Source organism: Podarcis melisellensis (genome assembly GCF_964234715.1).
Source record: "Podarcis melisellensis genome assembly, chromosome: 8".
NCBI classification, from domain to species: Eukaryota; Metazoa; Chordata; class Lepidosauria; order Squamata; family Lacertidae; genus Podarcis; species Podarcis melisellensis.
Window position 1 is genome coordinate 24019139 of NC_138540.1, and position 15590 is coordinate 24034728.

The following is a 15590-nucleotide window of genomic DNA, read 5'->3' on the forward strand; positions in this document are numbered from 1 at the left end:
CTTACATTAGAAGATACCAATAATTATTATTGTTTTTAGGAAGTCCTCCCTCTCCTCCCCTCCCCACCACCAAAGTCCTGCTTGTATTTTTGGTCTGATCTGAGCAGTTTTCAGCTGTCCTCCAAAGTTCCCCACATGTTGTGCTGTGCTGTGTGCAGGAGGTGATGTTTCCCATGGGTCTCTTGACATGCTGGCCACTACTGCTTGGGCGGGTGCACTGAGTGCAGAATTCTAGCAGACGAGCCTTTGCTTGTTGCCATGAGCTTTCTGAACTTTGACACCCGTATTCAAACCCCGTGAAAAGTCTAAGATTCTTTTGTTAAGTTTTTACAGTGGTACCTCAGGTTTCTAGCATCTCAGAAGCCGAACATTGCCGAAAAGTCAGAAGTAATCGCTTCCGTTTTCAAACACGCCTTGGAAGTCAAACGGCTTCCACTGCGTATTTTCCATTAATTTTTTTTTCCAATTGAACTTGCAGCCCAGCCTTTTGCGCCTCGGTTTTCGAACGTTTCAGAAGTTGAACGGTCTTCTGGAACAGATTACGTTCGAGAACCAAAGTACCACTGTAGGTTTAAATTTGACAGATAATTGCCCTATGTTTCTTCCCTCCCACCCCACAATGCTGTTACAGACATGCTTCCATGGAAAGGTGTGAACTGGGTGTTGTAGTGTCTAGACAGGATTCCTTAGATGCTGATGTATCCTGCCCAGCTCCACCTGTGCTGTTTGAATATAGGAGAGAGAGGGCAGGTGCTAAGCTTGTAACTCTGGAAGACCAGAATGATCTTGCTAATGGGATATCTAAGGAGGAAACCAGCCCCTTCAACTCATGTTTACTGGCACTTTTCACGCATCCTGAGTGTGAATTTGGGCAATCCTAGAGAGCAGAGAATTCTGGATGGAGTGAAGTGCCTGCTCTGTCCAATGCCCCATTCCCCAGGCTCAATATCCTGGTGTCTGTATGCGTAATAATACTGATCTCCATCTCCTGTTCATTCCACCATTGTTGCCTCTCTGTCAGTGTGCCCCTCAAAAAACCTGGTTGGCTATTTTTCTGGATTGTTTCACAAACGTGTGCTTCAAGAGCATATATCTCGAACTGCAAACAGCTTGGTGATTTCCCTAAGGTGCCCAAAATGTCGGGTTGGGTCAAGAAATAGGAAGCAGCATTCGACACCTGCTAAAAGATACTGTCTATAATATGTCAATGATTTTGTGGAGGGATGCAGGGGAATGTCCCTGAAGTGAGTCAGTGGAACCTGAAAATGTAGTTGAGATGGGGTGAAAGTGTGGGTCAAGGCATTTGCATTACTTTGTAACCAAAATTAGACCCCTTGCTCTTTCAAGAGAGCCAGTGTGGTGTAGTGGTTAAGAGCGGTAGACTCGTAATCTGGTGAACCGTGTTCGCTTCCCCGCTCCTCCACATGCAGCTGCTGGGTGACCTTGGGCTAGTCACACTTCTCTGAAGTCTCTCAGCCCCACTCACCTCACAGAGTGTTTGCTGTGGGGGAGGAAGGGAAAGGAGAATGTTAGCCGCTTTGAGACTCCTTCGGGTAGTGATAAAGCGGGATATCAAATCCAAAGTCGTCTTCTTCTTCTTCAAGCCAGTAAAAGGGCCAGCAAACAAGGCAGGAAAGTTGAAACGGAATTAGATGGTTATGTTGTGAAGCTTGGCAGCAAGGAAGCACTGTGATTGCCAAGGTGCATTTTATGTTGCAAACACAACCCTTCCCCCCCCCCCGCCACCTATATAAAACCAGCACTTAAGGAGAGGCTGTGGCTCAATGGGTAGCACACCTGCTTGGAATGCAGAAGATCCCAAGTTAAATCCCTGATATCTCCAGGTAGGGCTAGGAAAGGCTCCTGCCTGGTGAAATCCTGGAAAGTTGGCATCCCTGAGGTAGATGGACCAACGGTCTGACTCAGTATGAGGCAGCATCATGTTAGGATTTCGCAAGATTATTTTCTCTGTGTGTGGAGAAGCCTTCGAGTTCCTCCAATCCTGTGTTTAGGGTGACAAATTATGAAAAGCACTTGCTCAGTGGGAAGAAACCCCCATCCCTTGACTCCCCAAAGAGGGTCTCTTGCCCAAAGTCTCATGGCAAATGAACTACAGCTGCACCACAGGGCAACTTCTGCAAGGGACGTTTCTGATGGACTGTAACCATGTACAAATTTAGGCACCAATAAATACTATAATGAACCACAGAAAAAGCACTGGATTGAGTTTCTCTCCGTCGTACTGCAAGCTACTGACTTAAAACATTCATTATTTTAATATGCTGTAATTTTTTTGTGTGTGTCGTGGTCTGAGGGAGCGGGGAGGGAGGGAAGGGAGGGGGATGATGCATCATGGTGTAGAAACTCACAAAAAATAAACAAATGAAGGAATGGCGCGATCTACTTGCGCCGCTTTGCCAATGAGAATGTGGGCTCGAAACATTTCCTTCTATAATGGTCAGTAGGTGTCCTTCACAAACCCGTCAAACTGTTTTCCTGTATATTTAACAGATACTGTGATTAAAAGGTTTTGTTTCGCCTTAATCGAAGTGTATTTTCTTTTCTTTTTCGACTTTCCCCCCTCGCTGTCTCTGATTCCTCAGTCGTTGATACCACTTTCAGAACGATGTATGATTTATTATTATTTTTTTGTAAGGAAAAATAAAAAAACAAACGGCAGCTTTGCTTCTTCCTCCCTAACAGGCAATTCACAGACGATCAAAAGATTCTAAAGCCATTTCTTAGAGGGCAATATCTACACCAGAGACTGAAGCTGCAGTTCTGAAACCCACTTACCTGGGAGTAAGCCCCATTAAACACAGTGGAACGTATCTCCAAGTAAACATGCCTCAGATTGCACTGGAAGGCTGCAATCCTATACACCAGTGGCGGGCAGGTGGTAAATCAGTGTTAACCCAGGAAAAGTAACAACACACAAGTTGCTTTTAATTAATTTGCTGAGATGAACTAATTTTGTTGTTGTTGAGAAAACTAGTAGTGCATTTGTGTATGAAAAGATTCCTGCATGACTGTTGGGGTCCCTTTCAACATTACGGACCTATGACTCTTATGGACAGCCCTAGCTAGTCCTGGAAATATATCCTCAGACTGAGCCTGTGACAAGAGCCCTCCAAGTCCTCAATAGCACCGCCATTTTGCAACTGACCCTGGCTAATGGATCTCAGGAGCAGCACTATGGTGCAATGGTTAAAGATTGTTGGACTAGGACCTGGGAGAACAGGGTAAAAAATCCCTAGTCAGCCATGAAGCTCCTCACTTGGGGCCAGTCACTCTCTCTTAGCCAAACCTCCCTCACAGGTTTGTTGTGAGGTAAAATATGGAGGAGAACCACGTATGCCGTCTGGGGCTCCTTGAAGGAAAGGTGCCATGTGAATCCAACAAAGAAATAAAAAGTGCTAGGAAAAGAAAATGGATTCATTGGACCTGAAATCTGCCCGCCTCTGCTGTATATGGTTTACCTGGGAGTAACTCTGGTTGAAATCAATGGGGCTTATGACTGAATTGAGCAGAATTGCACTTTCAGTGGCTTAACACTAGCCGTTCCATCTCCTCAGGGTTCCTTGGGAACTGTAGTTTGCTAAGGCTGAGAGTCTCTAACCAGAAAGTCTCAGCATTCACAGTAAACTAGCATTTCCAAGATTTTGGGGAGGCAGCCAATGCAATTAAAAACTGACATATGTTTCTAGTGTAGATATGCCTCGTTGTCTTAGCTTGTCTTTCTCTGCGTCTTCAGAATGCAAGCTTTTTTTCCCCCCCAAAAAAGCCCACTGCCTACCTACAAAAAGATGTAATTTTTTCATGTTTTTTAAAAAGAACCTTATATATATAAATGGTAGCAAGGAATATGATTTGTGTATTTGTCCTCATCTTCCTGTTCTTATCCCATCCTCCTGCTGTTGCTACAGTGTACACGTTTGATCTAGGATATTTTATTTCTTTTAGAACTGTATAGTCTCTCTCTCCCCCTTCTCTCTCTTGCTTTTTTTTTTTTTTAATCAATTGTAAATGTCTGGTTTTTTCAAATAATGTTTTTAAAACACTGCGAAAGAGGAAGGTGCTAGTTCCTTAGCATTCTGGAGTGTATATTGCTTCTATTCTGTTTATAAGTAAGAAAACAAAACAAAACTGTGCATGACTTGTGTTTAGCAGTCATTATTGTGTCCGTTTGTGAAATTTTTATTAAAAAGGAAAAAAAAATTCAGTAGATGCACTTATGTATATGTGATTAGGGGTTTTGTTTCATTTTCCCCCCCTCCGTTGTTGTTTCGTTTGGGGATTATTATTATTATTATTATTTGTTCTTTTTTTTTTTGAGTTGGGGCTAGAAGCCTTGAACTGCCAAGGAAAATTTTAAATAAGTGGCAGTTATTAATTAATACGAAATCGCTTTGTTGGGAGAATAAATAAAGTAAAAAAAAATAAAAAAGAGGTGATGTGTAGAATATAATTAAAATAAAAGGCGATTTTTTTTTGCAAAAATTTCACTTTGATGCTTGTGATAAAAAGATGAAAAACAAACAATGTACTTGTGTAGAGAAATTCCTTTAAAAAAATAATGACTAGAAAGCGCTGATTTTGAGGTTAATGCTGTAGAATAGGAATGTATACCAAATGTAATCTTTCCAATGCTACAACGGATTTATACATGAGATTGATATGCAATAAACCTGTGTGCTTTTTTAAAGGATGCTCCTCTGCATTTTCTTGGGATGCGTACAAAGCGGTGAACATTAAGTTGATTACATAATGAATACAATTTACAGTCATACCTCATGTTACGTCCACTTCATGTTATGTTCTTTAAGGTTACGTACCGTGGCGACCCGGAAGCACCGGAAAGGGTTACTTCCAGGTTTTTCCACTCACACATGCGCAGAAGCGCAAAATGATGTCACGCGCATGTGCAGAAGGGTGAATCGCAACCTGCATGTGTGCAGACATGCTGCTGCAGGTTTCGTTCTTTTCATGTTGCGAATGGGCCTCCAGAAAGGATCCCATTCGAAACCAGAGGTACCACTGTACTGGGCACTGAGTCTGGGTCCTGGGTTTTTGCGTTGGGGGGGGGGGATTTGTTCTGTGTACAGTTGAGACAACAGTCAAGCAACCTTTCTTTTTGCCACCATTGTATATTGTTTGGGATGTGGGTGGTGCTGTGGGTTAAACCACAGAGCCTAGGACTTGCCAATCGGAATGTCAGCAGTTCGAATCCCTGCGACGGCATGTCAAAGTGCAAGTAGATAAATAGGTACCGCTCCAGTAGGAAGGTAAACAGTGTTTCCGTGCGCTGCTCTGGTTCTCCAGAAGCGGCTTAGTCATGCTGGCCACATGACCCGGAAGTTGTACGCCAGCTCCCTCGGCCAGTAAAGCAAGATGAGCACCGCAGCCCCGGAGTTGGTCACGACTGGATCTAATGGTCAGGGGTCCCTTTACCTTTACCTATATATTGTTTAATACTCTTTGAGTGTGAAAGAAGCCCTGGTTATATCATACTTACAATGGCAGTGGGTACCAAAATGCTCTGTGAATGGGTATCTGAAGGGAAGCAGTTCTAGGATTTGGAATCTCTCCTCATCGCTGGACTCCTCTGTCTAGATTTCTTTTCTGTACAGCTTTCCCTATCCCTTGCTATTTCTGATAGGATAACAGTTTGCTTCTGCCCACCCACGCTGTTCTCTATTGTAACACAGGACATCCTTTGTTTGTGTTTGCTACACTTATATAAAAGCTTTGTGCCTCCTTTGTTTGAGGTTTGGTTCTTTTGGAGAGATCCAAACTAAGACTCACTTGTTGCAGCTTTGAATATACTGTATTTTTTGCTCTATAAGACTCACTTTTCCCCTCCTAAAAAGTAAGGGGAAATGTGTGTGTGTCTTATGGGGTGAATGCAGGCTGCGCAGCTATCCCAGAAGCCAGAACAGCAAGAGGGATCGCTGCTTTCGCTGCGCAGTGATCCCTCTTGTTGTTCTGGCTTCTGAGATTCAGAATATTTTTTTTCTTGTTTTCCTCCTCCAAAAACTAGGTGCATCTTATGGTCTGGTGCGTCTTATAGAGCGAAAAATATGGTACCTTTTTTTACTTTTCCACCCATTATCCCTTGCCATTGGCCAAGGAGGGACAGCGTTTTGAGCTTTGGTTCTGATAACAAAAATGAACACAGCTGTTATGGACAGCACTCGAGGCATCTGCCCAACTCAGAAGGCCTCTAAAGAAAAGGTTTGTTGTTGGGAGGATGAGAATGCCCACATGTAGTTCATTTCCATACCCTAAATCAGTCATGTGACCAGACAGAGCCTTGTAGCCAAGGCTTATCCCCCTCTACAAAAAAAGTCCTCCCCTTGTTGATGACACATAAGAGGAAATGAATTTGGAGGCAGTGGGTGAAAATTTGCCTGCATGTTGTGCAACTCAGTGGTGTGAGCCAGGTATGATAAGCCTGTCCCTGCACCCCAGAAGTTGCTGGACTTACATAATCCTTGGCCATACTAGTTGGGAGTCCAGTGGCAGTTTGTGGGCCCCAGCTTACCCATCCCTGGTGAAGGCAATATGCAGGGATGTTGTTTTCGATACTTTGTTTTAGAAGTAGGCATGAGGAAGAAGGAGGAGGAGGAGGAGGAGGAGGAGGAGGAGGAGGAGGAGGAGGACTTTGGATTTGATATCCCGCTTTATCACTACCCTAAGGAGTCTCAAAGCGGCTAACATTCTCCTTTCCCTTCCTCCCCCACAACACTCTGTGAGGTGAGTGGGGCTGAGAGACTTCAGAGAAGTGTGACTGACCCAAGGTCACCCAGCAGCTCAGTGGCGTAGCGTGGGGGGTGCAGGGGGGCCAGCTGCACCGGGCGCAACATCTGGGGGTTAGGGTTAGGGGGCGCAAATCCACGGGTTAGGGGGTGCAAATTACTTGCCTTGCCCCAGGTGCTGACAACCCACGCTACGCCACTACAGCAGCTGCATGTGGAGGAGCAGGGAAGCGAACCCGGTTCACCAGATTACGAGACTACCGCTCTTAACCACTACACCACACTGGCATAGTTCTCTGACACAGGGAAAACCATGCTTGGGAGCACATAAGTCGCCTTTGCATGCTAGCTGCCTACCTTTCAGTGTTTTATCCTACTTTTCCTACAAGGAACTGGGGGTGGCTTCTAAGAGAATGCCCTCCCTACCACTTAACCCTGTGAGGTAGGTTAGCTTGAGAGACAGTAACTGGCACAAGGTCGCTCAATACATTTTGTGGCTGAAGACTGACCTTAAGCACCACACTGCACTGTTAGCAGGGGTCCCAGGAAACAGTTGGCATGCACCCTGGGGAAACTGCATTTCCCGGGGGCACTTGTACTTAGATTGCTGCAGTAAGTTCCACATTTAACTCCCACTTGGAAAAACAAACAAGCACTTTTTGCAGAACTTTGTAGCTCTTGAAAAACCGAAACAGGAGAGGATGAGGATGGATACCTTTATATGCATAAGCACTAGCTGTGTGTCCGGGTGCCAAAGCACCACGTAGGCAGCAATTGCATTTGCAGCGTGCTGCTAATTGTGACTGCAAATGTTTGCAGGCTCTCCCACCACCCGAATTGCTGCATCTCAATACAGTACAGTATGCCTGCAATTTACAGTATGCCTGCAATTCATGTCTAAAACCCAAACTGAGTACAATGGTACCTCGGGTTAAGAACTTAATTCGTTCCAGAGGTCCGTTTTTAACCTGAAACAGTTCTTAACCTGAAGTACCACTTTAGCTAATGGGGCCTCCCGCTGCTGCCATGCCTCCGGAGCACAATTTCTGTTCTCATCCTGAAGCAAATTCTTAACCCGAGGTACTATTTCTGGGTTAGCAGAGTCTGTAACCTGAAGCATATGTAACCTGAAGCGTATGTAACCCGAGGTACCACTATATAGTCAAAACACATTGGGCGCAATGGCGAGTGGGATTGGCATAGTTCTCTCCCACCCCCCACCCCCAGACACCTCCCCGCCCCTTTCTGTACCCTTTCAATTTATTTATTTTAATTGTCAAGTTTGTAAAGATGAATGCCCACAAGTTAAATGCATGTAAGTTGCAAGTGTATTCAAGGCAATAAGCAGCATCACCCAGCAGAGGGCGAGCTGCAGCTGCAGAATCTGGGCTTTGCAGCAGCGTTTCCAAGCTATCTAATGCACGGGGCCCAAATTCCAAGCAATGTTAAGAGTTCTGCGATTTGAACTCCCAATGGCATTTTCCTTTCCATAAGAGTGTAAGAAGAGCTCTGCTGAATCAGGCCAAGGGACCATTGGGTGCAACATCCTGTTATCCCAGTGACTAACTAGATGCCCCCGGCAATCAGGACCTGACCCCAACAGCATTATCACTCCACCTGCAATTCCCCAAAACTGGTATCAGAAGCCTTAGATACCCTAAGTTACTCTGTTTTATTTCTACTTTTAAATTCTGGTTGGTTTTTTAAATCTTCGCTCTTGTTGGGTTTTTAATGTTTTAATTTTTTATTTTTTCAATTGCAACTCCCGGCGTTGCGTTTTGCTGGTTAACCAGCCCAGGGGGTTGAATCTTTTTGTAACTTGACGCCCGCGTGGGAACCTGCCCGGCCTGGAAGAGTTAAAGGAAGTTCAGAGGACGTCTTTGGGACGCCCAAGCTCCAAATGGCAAGGCAGGCTGGCTGCAAGAGAGACCGGTCGGCTCTTGCGCCCCAGCTGGAGAAAGAGAGCCAAGTGGGAGGGCTTGCCCAGGTGCACTTCGATCTCAGGCTCCTCCTCGGAGGGTGGAGCCCCCCTTCTCAGGCGACACCTGTGCTTTTCTTTTCTTTCTTGTCCCAGGCCGAGGACGGTGGCGCTCCGTTGACGCTGGAGACTGAGCCCCGATGGAGACGTAAAGAAGGTGAGCGCGTTTGGAGAAAAGCGCGCACGGGTTTGTTTTGGGGATGTTTGTGAGCTCGTGGGAAAGTTAGCTCGCTGGTCAAAGGAGGACAAGGCATAGTTTTCCCAATTGCTTCCTTACCGGGAGGGAGGCTCCTCGCATCTCTCCCCCCACCCCACCCCACCCCGCGCGCCTTGATTATGGGGAGCTGTGATTTGGAGTTGTGTGGCTCGGTTTCAAATCGTGGGCGTTCAGGCAGTCACCTCCGCGGGTCGTATGTATCCCGGTTAGAAAAGGGCGTCCCAGCAGTTAATAAAGCAAAGCTGCTTCACTTGCTGCATTCTGCACTAAGGGAACAAATCTGTGAATTGTAGAGTTGGCGCGCATCGAGTCCGACCCCTTGCAAATCCTGGAGGGGCGAAATCTAGGCTAGCAGGGGACCGATCCTTTTCCAGGCCTGGATCTTCTAATTTCAGCGGGTCTACTCTGAGCAGGGATCCCGCAGGATACAGGCCCCTGTTGTTGATAAGACGACTTCCTTTTGCGGAAGGCGGCCCGAGAATCGCATGCGTGGCGCACGGTGTACAAAGGGTTAAAAGGAGATTGGCTGGAAAATTGCAACAGGCACCTTTTGCTCTGACGTAAGCGGTGCATCGTCGAAGTGGAACTTACTCCTGAGTCTGAGTCCCCACTGGATTGTGGCTCGCGTGTGGCGTGGAGGGGGCGGGCTTCTTGTGCGTGATGAGCCAGCTGAATGCGTACTCGAGTAAGCATAATAGAGGATTGTAATAATTTATTTTATTTTTAGTAAATGATGAGTGTAGCCTTCCTGCGTGTAATCCATGTGTATCCACCGCACTGTGGGTGGGTGGGGGGCGCAACTGTGCCCCTTGCCCCTTCCTCCTCCCCCCCCATCCCCGATATCCCAAATAGAAACCAAGAGTAAGTTTGTAGAATCTGTGAAATGAAGCAAAATATGTAGACGCTACTCTCTCTCTGTGTGTAATTATCCCCCCTCACTTTAGGTGTTGTTTCTCTCCCTGCCCCTGCCCCCCAAAGGATTGCAGGTACCCATGGTGCAATCCTGTGCAGGCCCAGTAAGTATGGTGGCACTTAAGGGTAAAGGGGCCCCCGACCATTAGGTCCAGTCGTGGCCAACTCTGGGGTTGCGGCGCTCATCTCGCTTTATTGGCCGAGGGAGGCGGCGTACAGCTTCCGGGTCATGTGGCCAGCATGACTAAGCGGCTTCTGGCGAACCAGAGGAGCGCACGGAAACACTGTTTACCTTCCCACCGGAGTGGTACCTATTTATCTACTTGCACTTTGACATGCTTTTGAACTGCTAAGTTGGCAGGAGCAGGGACTGAGCAACGGGAGCTCACCCCGTCGTGGGGATTCGAACTGCCAACCTTCTGATTGGCAAGTCCTAGGCTCTGTGGTTTAACACACAGCACCATGTCTAGCACCATGCTGCCTCTCTGTCACCTTGGCATATTTGGGAGTAAATTAAGTCAGACTGATTTAAGAGTGAACCTGGATAGGGTCAGCCTTCAGAGAATAGTTTGGGGAAACCAAGGTCTCAAACAAAGGAATCTGAATGAAATCCATGGCCACTGCTGGGGGGGGGGCACTGTTAGGATCAAGCTTTTCAATATTTAAAGTGCTTTGGCTGGAAACGGGTTGACTAATGAAAAGCTTACAAGCTATTTAGGCTTGCTGGCGTTCTCCCGGGTTCACGGAAGGGCTTGAAAGTGAAACTAGTCATATCTGGTTGTGTTCAAGGTTGGTCCTACTTGGAGCAGACTCACTGAAATCAATGGACTGAAGTTAGCTATGTCAATTAATTGCAATGGATCTACAGTCAGTAGGGCTAACATTGGATAGGAGCTATAACCCTAAAGTTTACCTCCTTCCTGAAAACGGTGACCTATTTAAGGAGCATCCATCCTGATTCCTTTGCACAAAATTTGTGGGAAGCTTAGATAGCAGTGGCTATTTGTTGAGTACTCGTTCTGTTTCTTTTGCAAGGAGGTTATATGACATTGAGTCAAGCCCGGTGCTATTTCACACTTTCTTGTGCATTTCCACCTTGCTTCTCTTACCGAGAAAAGTCCAAATTTTGCAGGGAAGCAGGTTTATTGAGAGAGCCAAATTAACTTGAATGGTGCAGCCCTAATTTGCTGGCACATGATGGAATCACACCCGGAAATGGTGAATCTGAAAGTGTCCTGGGAGAGAACGATAGGCCTTATCCTGAGTCACTCAGACCATTGATCCAGCTAGCTCAGTATTGTCTACACTAACTGGCAGCAGCTCTCCAGGCTTTCAGAAAGGGAACATTTTCAGTCCTGTCTGGAGATGGTGGGAATTGGACCTGTTACTCTCTTCATCCAAAGCAGATGCACTACCCATAGAACCAGGCTTTAATTTTCATCTGAAAGTGGTTATTGAATCACACCTGACTGCTAGTCCTGTATGGCTAGCTGTGATTCCTTCATTGCATGACCTTTTGGTCCCTTCCGTCTCTACAATTTTATGATTCTCTGATTCTTTTTTCATTTATTACATCCTGTCTCAGGAGTTGATGCTAGCCAGTTTTGCCTGCATGTTATTTTCCCAACCTGGCTCCTGTGCTTTCGACTGCAGCCTAGTACTTGGAAATCCAACAAGACAAATTGTTACAATCAGCACAGTGTAGCACTTAGAATGTTGAAAGCCCTTTGTATACATGACACAAGTAATTTTTTAATGACAGCCCTGCAGGAGGAGGAGTCAACAGTATGATCCTCGGGGGAAAATAATAATACCAACAGAACTGCCAGCAGGTTCATAGCAAATGAGAAATTTGAACCAGGAACATTCCCGCTTGTGTGTTCTGCCAGCACGTGGAACTGGCTCTCATTGAGGAAGCTAATTGTGCCAGCATCGCTCTGTGTGTCCCCACCACCATGGTTGAAGTTATGTGCAACTAGGGTCAGATGGGACACGGGTGGCGCTGTGGGTTATATCACAGAGCCTAGGGCTTGCCGATCAGAAGGTTGGCAGTTCAAATCCCCGCGATGGGGTGAGCTCCCATTGCTTGGTCCCTGCTCCTGCCAACCTAGCAGTTCAAAAGCACGTCAAAGTGCAAGTAGATAAATAGGTACTGCTCTGATAGGAAGATAAATGGTGTTTCCATGCACTGCTCTGGTTCGCCAGAAGCAGCTTAGTCATGCTGGGCACATGACCTGGAAGCTGTACGCCGGCTCCCTCGGCAAATAAAGCGAGATGAGCGCTGCAACCCCAGAGTCGTCCGCGACTGGACCTAACGTTCAGTGGTCCCTTTTTTACCTTTAGGGTTAGATAGGAAATGTAGAGGACAGAGGCCTCCTGTGTCTTCAATAGTTGAGCAGAAGATAAAGTTTCTGCAGGTGTACCTTGTTACCTAGAGCTGATTTGTTCTTCTACATAACTATTAGATGCAGGGGCCCACCCCACCCTGATCCTCTTTTTTTGCATTTGCCCACCTTATCCATATCCTGATCTTGGCCTTGACATCATAGAATCATGGAGTTGGAAGAGACCCTGAGGATCATCTAGTCCAGGGTTTCCCGAATTTGAGTCTTGCTGCTTTTTGTTTTCTTAACTTGTGTGTTCTCTGTCGCTGCCTGCTCTGGCCGTGCCCCAACCTGCCAACCGAGAAATCAAAGGGTGTTCCTGCTCCTTCAGGGTTGGAAGGAATGCTGGTGGAGTAAATAATGCAATCTACCTTGCACCCTAGATAACATGTCTCAACAGGTGCGGGTTGTAAATAAAGAAATTTCCAGGCATTGCACCAAATAGCTGCAGTTCATAGCTGCTGCTTCTTCTTCCTCATCATCATCATCATCATTCCTCCTAGGAGTTAAAGGTAGCATACTTTGTTTTATCTATAGAGCCCTTAAGAATTCAACCTCTGCTAACCCTGGTGCCCGCTTTCCCAAACTCACCTGCCTGTGGGCATGGAAAGGTGGATCAGCCTGATTAAAATCTGTGCTATGATATGTGTGAAAATCCAATTGTGGCTATTCTTGGAGAACAATTTTCAATGGCGCATTTCAGGAACAGCGATGAGTGAGATTTGTGAATTAGGCGCAAAAGCTGCTCCTACATTTCTTGCATCCATTATTTCCTCCTTTGCATGCCTTCATTCATATTAAATAATCAGGGTCTGTAGTTTCTAGGTGTAGCAACTAGAGCATCGGACCATGGAGACCAGGGTTCAAATTGCCCACTCAGCTGTTAAGAAGAGCCTGGCTGCTTGATCAAGCCAGTGACCAATCAAGCCCAGCATCTTGTCCCCACATAGGCTGCCCAGATGCCGCCCAGGGAAGGCTACAAGCAGAACTGAAGCTCGGCTGCTCTCTTTTTACTTGATGCACAGCAGCTGCCATTCAGAGACATTCTGCCTCCAGCAGTGGAGGCAGGACACAGCCATTGTGCCTAGTAGTCATGAATTTCCCTGGTTATCTTGTGCCAGTCAACATCTCTCAGCCAAACCTACCTCACAGGGTTGTTGTGAGGATAAAGTGGGGGCAGGGAGAACCATGCACTGCATCTTGATCTCCTTAAAGGTAAAGGGACCCCTGACCATTAGCTCCAGTCGTGGCCGACTCTGGGGTCGCGGCGCTCATCTTGCTTTACTGGCCAAGGGAGCCGGCGTACAGCTTCCAGGTCATGTGGCCAGCATGACTAGCCACTTCTGGCGAACCAGAGCAGCGCACAGAAACACCATTTACCTTCCTGCTGGAGTGGTACCTATTTATCTACTTTGATGTGCTTTCGAACTGCTAGGTTGGCAGGAGCAGGGACCGGGCAACGGGAGCTCACCCCGTCGTGGGGATTCGAACAGCTGACCTTCTGATCGGCAAGTCCTAGGCCCTGTGGTTTAATCCACAGCGCCACCCGCGTCCCCTTGGAGGGATATAAATAGTGTTGTTGTAGCATGCCTGTACATTTCTAGAATCCTTCCAAAAGAAGAAGGAACAAAGGGGGAAACTTACTGCATCCTAGCCAGCATGAAAACAATGATGTCCTGGGATCCTCAAATATCTTTAAACTAGGAGTTGCATGCAAGGTATCTGGAAGAGGAGCTCCCCGCCCTTTTACAGGGAGAGTTGAATTAAGAATACCTTTTTGTGCCCCAACCCGCTATAGAAAACTGGAAGAGAATACTACTTGGAAATCAGTTTGAAAACTAATCCAACAGGTTGGGCAGCCTTCTTTCTCCCCTAGTCTTTGCAAGCTGAAAGAGTTCTGCGGCCTCTATGTTTATCTTTTTAAAAAACAGCCTTGTTATGAAATTGACCGCTTCGATGGGAATGAATAAGCAACAAGGTGCCTATGAAATCATTCAGGTTTAATATTATGCTTTGCTAATATTTATGGGGCACTATGCACAGGTGATTTTATGACCTATTAACCAGCCAAATGATGGTGCTGTTTAAAAAAGAAAAACACCCCATAAAGGTACATATTTCCACTTATTGAAAGAATGTCACTCAGTGGCAGCTTTTGTGGAAATGTTGTTCCTAGAAATTAATTTAAGAAGAAAGCAAGAATTTATGCGGGTTCCCCTCTTGGTGATATGGGATGGGCCAAATGGAAGATGGCTTGGAAAGAATTAAGTATATTTATTTATAGAAACATACAACTGTAGACTTGGAAGTGACCCCAAGGGTCATCTAGTTCAGTCTCCTGCAATGCAGAAATCTCAACTAGATTGTACGTGACAGATGGCCTTCTTATCATTGTCACAAGAAAAGGAAACATTTAGACAAATTAAATAAGGATTTCTGGCATAGTTAAGTCTGGAGCGTAGCTATTGTTGAAAAATTAACTCACACATGATGTTAGATTACAGAACAAACAAACAAAAATACAGTGGTACCTCGGGTTAAGTACTTAATTCATTCCGGAGGTCCGTTCTTAACCTGAAACTGTTCTTAACCTGAAGCACCACTTTATCTAATGGGGACTCCTGCTTCCACAGCACCACCGGAGCACGATTTCTGTTCTCATCCTGAAGCAAAGCTCTTAACCTGAAGCACTGTTTCTGGGTGGAGTCTGTAACCTGAAGCGTATGTAGCCTGAAGTGTATGTAACCCGAGGTACCACTGTATTCATTTTCAACTGCAGGGCAAAAAATTGCCGCCTGTGGAATAATGTTACTATTGGAATGCTTAGTAACTTTAGCTCCAACTGAGAATATCATAAGACAATATCCTGGTACAGTCAAACCTCAGTTTTTGATCATCTCCGTTGCTGAACATTTCGGCTCCCGATTGTTGAAAACCCAGAAGTAAGAGATCCAGTTTCCGAACGTTTTTTGGAAGCCAAACATCTGATGCGGCAGACAAGTGGCTTCCGATTGGCTCTTCTGGTTGCAAGAGCCAATCAGAAGCCACGCCTCGGAAATGGAACATTTTGGAAGTTGAACATCCTTCTGGAACGGATAACGTTCGACATCCGAGGTACCACTGTATTTTAAAACAATTTTTTTTCATTTAAGTGTTACTACCTACTCCAAAAAGAGTAAGAAATATATTTTCCTCAGGGATTCTGAATGAAACCACCCAAATGGTCTCCACATGTTTATTATGTCATGGCTTTGGCAGATTCAGATCCCTAGAGACTCACATATTTTGTTTGCTTCCTGTGCTGGAAAACTGCAACCCTGATCCTCTCTCTTCCTTTCTCC

The 15590-nt window shown here is 45.9% G+C and overlaps 1 protein-coding gene and 1 long non-coding RNA gene across 2 annotated transcripts in view; both read left to right on the forward strand.

The window, feature by feature from the left end:
• Positions 1-395: 395 nt before the first annotated feature.
• Positions 396-3772, forward strand: LOC309377054. Its single transcript, XR_014171412.1, has 2 exons — positions 396-1359; positions 1629-3772. It is a non-coding gene; the product is annotated as an uncharacterized lncRNA (long non-coding RNA).
• Positions 3773-8674: 4902 nt separating this feature from the next.
• Positions 8675-15590, forward strand: part of ARHGEF16 (Rho guanine nucleotide exchange factor 16) — a 35229-nt gene continuing 28313 nt past the window's right edge. Inside the window, exon 1 of the mRNA XM_081923602.1 lies at positions 8675-8893. The gene's annotated coding sequence lies outside the window, so the exon portion shown is untranslated. The remainder of the gene's footprint in view (positions 8894-15590) is intronic.